Genomic DNA, 4,155 nt, shown 5'->3' with positions numbered 1-4,155 from the left:
CCCTACTTTCCAAGTGATCAAACAGAAGCTAAAACTTGGGTGTGTTAATATATTTTTATACAGCACTTAACAATAACGAAGAAAAGAAAAACGAAACTTTCTTTTCCATGAATTTTTCTTCTTCATTTACAAAAACAAGTCAAAATAATATTGGGGAGCTTCACAAAAAAATAAATGAATAAAAGGATAACTCCAATTTCTTTTACTTCAATTCCTCACTAATTGAAGCAATCAGAGTGGATGGATTTAGTAGTGAAAAGAAAGAAAGTGAATATTACATGCAAAATGTCTTTCTCAGAGTGCTCCAACTCGCTCCGAGACATGTTTCCTGTAGGCCCGTAACAAAACCCACACGGAGGGAGGGAGACAGAGACTGCTCATCCTCTCCTTTCTGAGAAAGACAGAGACAGACTTCCAAAGAGAGAGATGATGAATGAAGCCAATGGATTTTTCCATGGCAATAAAGAGAGCAGAGGGATTTGTTTTTCAGCTTGAGTCTGTAAAGGAACCAACCGCCATGATCAACTTCGCCCTTCTAGCGGTATATCTCTGCAATGTCCTCATAAACCAGGTTTGGCAATGGCATCAACAACAGGGGACTTGTATCGATGTCTTCATAATCCAGATTTCAATTGGAAACAGATGAGAAACCCTCAGCTTCCCACGTTGGGAAATAGTTTTACACTTCTTCCAAGTTCTTTGACATGATCTGATCACTCATTACCTAGTTTACCTTAAACACAAACCGAGAAAGAAGAATCTCAACCCAGCATCGACGTGGATTTATGAACATGGAAATATGCATGATCATGATGTTATGGTTTGAAATTTTGAATGGAATCTGCATATGCATGCATGCATCCATATGTTCCGTCATTCACGTTGCTCTCCATGAACAGCTACGTAACTCGGCTAGTTTTCAACCCTCTTAACTAAGAACGCCTCCACGAGTGCAATGGGATGTGCCAAGATGAGGATTTGGTTCGTGACATGACAAACGTTACATGTCATGCAAAACAGGTTCAACCACTGTTTCAACACTGAATGAACAATTTGGAAATTTTTGGTCATATAACAATGCTGATCAATGAATATTGGGGAAAAATGTACTGCAATTATCTCCCGAAAAAGAATAAAAGAATTATCGTTGTACGTAAGAATGAATCAAAGAACATAGGTAGGAAAAAACTGTAAATGTGGGGTTTTTTTATATAATATTAAAAATGCTCAATAAATACAATAAAGACTATTTTAAGTGTTTTTGTCTCTCTCATTTGAGAATCATTTTTTATTTTTTATTTTTTGCTAGATATAATAGGATAGGATCAAGGAGTTCTCCTAAACGTGACTATATATAGTAACATCCTATCCGCTAGAAATCAAACATCACGAGATGCTTAGATGGCGAGAAGTTCAGAGTATTCCCTCAAATCTCATTAGGGAATTTAATGAATCATTAAGGCTTAAGCGACTAATACTAAAAATGTAAGGTAAATCATATTCGGATTCGAACTAGAACACAGTACACGCCAAACCACACGGGAAAAACTGATAAGGACTAGTACAATTGAGACATGGTTGAGACTAGCTAGGTTCTTACCTGGTTCGGGGAAACTTGGCTATTAATTTCCTTTTCAGAAAAAGATAATGTACATGATTATAAATAAACACATTCAGGATACAAAAATTAATCCAAAATCAAGGTGTATGCTGTATCAATATTATCGATCGACGTATAGGAGGAGGAATCTCGGTTAATCTTTCCATTTGACTGAAAGAGCTAATCAAACTGTACATAGCCCCTCCAAAAGCACAAAACTAATTGGCTGCCAGGAATTATGTGTAAGAGTTTATTTAAACTCTATATCCCACACGCTCATATCCTGATGGGTTTAGACTAGTTCAATAATTATCACTTAATTGATGAGTTACAATAGGATAAGATTAACTCAATATCTATTCACAGTGAGACACAAAGTCTCTAGATTTATTAATGACCAGAAGTCTATAAATAGTATTGAGGGGTGAAGGGTTTTCACCTACAATATCATTGTGCCTCTAGTTATCGGGAGACACTCGGAGGTAAAGTTGTTAGGGTGATCCTTATCTCATAGTCAGGTCAGATTCTCTATCAAACTATAATGGTGGGAGGCGCGTTTTCTAACTGTTATTATTTTATTATCATGGACCATAGAAAATCGAAAAATCAGTTATTAATGTTCACATTAAAATATTTAACATTATCAACCCGAAACATTAGTATTCTCTTGCTCGTTCGCCTGATATGCTAATTATGGGTGAAAACCGACCCCTTCGGCGCGGTTTTTGGATAAAATCGACACCGACTGAGGCTTAAGTTTTTGGGGAGAAAACTGGCCAAAACCGGTCGATGGGGAGGAGAAACGCCGACGCCGGCCGATGCTTCATTTCTATGGCGGTTCGCGGTCGGTTCTCAGACCGAGCTTTGTCTAAGAGAGTAGAAACTAGAGAGAGAGAGAGAGAGAGTTGCAAAGAAGAGAGAGAGAGCGAGGATGAGAACTGAGACGCAAGGAAGAAGACGGATTGGTATCGAAACGACGCGGCATCGTTCTACTTATTTGTTTTAATACGTTATAAATAAAACGACGTCGTTTGATCAAAGGACGTCATTTCAGTTATGTTTGAAACACAACTATAAGAGTAAACGACGTCGTTCCACTTAAACTTAAGTAGAACGGCGTCATTTTAAGTACAGAGTATAAAAAAAAAATTTAATTTCTTTAGTCGGTTGGTTCAGTAGTTTGAACCAGGTTCGAACCGACGCCGAACTGGCCGATATCGGTTTTCTCAATTTTGTACCACACGCAAACCAGTCCTCCACCAGTTTCGGCCGGTTCCGAGCTCGGTTGGCCGGTCTGAGTTGATTCCGGTCGGTTCTCCGGTTTGTTGTACAGCCCTACTGCTAATTCCAGTAGTACTTCATCGACAGCAACTTCCAAGCCTTTCAAAAGATGGGGATCAATCTTGGGATCCCAATCGATATATATGATCATCGATGTAAAGATCTGAACTGGGCATGGGAATCATGTTGCATGGGAGGCCATTCAACTTTAGCCAAAACTGAGTCTTTGCATCGTGGAAAGCCTTCTCTCTGGCTGAATCGTTCCACTGCAAGATTTCATCAAATTGGGATACGTACTTTTTCGCCTTCAAGAACCTATTCCAACGCATCGAACCCACTACAAAACAGAACAGTTTCTCCCATGATTCCATGCTTATTTGGCATCTTCGGTCTTCTGATTTTCTCTTGTCGGGTTTTCTTTTCTCCATGTGCTTTCCAGTGTGACATTTGTGATACCCCACGTGTTAAGGATAATAATAGGTGGTGTTTGAGATTTCACATTACTTACAAAAAAAGTTATTGTTTTTTATAAAGTTACAATAGGATTCCAATTATATAATTGACTAGTTATTTTAGAGTATACGCCATGTAGTTTGATCCTTCTATTGGTACGTTGCAACATTACTTTATTCTCATAAAAGCATGGCCGGCGTACATACATGGGACAATATATATTCACACAAAGTAAAGATAAAAGCTTTGCTACTCATCATCTCCATCCACCATACTTTTTTTATTTTTTTCTCATACCAAATATGTGATATATAGATAGTAAGTAGAAGAATTCAATAAGTTTAAGAATAATAAAATAAAAAATAAAAAATAAAAGTATAATGTGTGGTGTGTGGGGATGATAGGTAGGAAAGCTCCTAAAGATAAACGCTACAACTTTTTATATATCTATTTTATATACAATTTTGATATTCATCATCCAACACACCACACTTATTTTAATTTCTTTTATTTTATTCCTTTTAAATTAATTGAGTTCTTCTACTCATCATCCATACAGCAGGCATTTAGTAAGAAGAAAAAATTAAAAAAACTAAAAAATCATGTGTGATATACAGTGCAAAGATGATGAGTAGAATTTTTCTTATTATTTTGTATTCATACAAGTGTTAGTTTCTCATGTTGCCTACTTTTCGGATTCCTATCTAGCATGCGTAAAGGATTTCTAATAAAATAAATAAGTAGAAGTTTCCAGGTAATTTCTCAATAGGGTTTTTTAATTAAGGACAAATTAAGGCATGTCATGTTGAGTATCATCTTCG

This window comes from Juglans regia, chromosome 5 (genome assembly GCF_001411555.2).
Source record: "Juglans regia cultivar Chandler chromosome 5, Walnut 2.0, whole genome shotgun sequence".
Lineage (NCBI taxonomy): Eukaryota > Viridiplantae > Streptophyta > Magnoliopsida > Fagales > Juglandaceae > Juglans > Juglans regia.
This window is presented reverse-complemented; position numbering follows the sequence as displayed.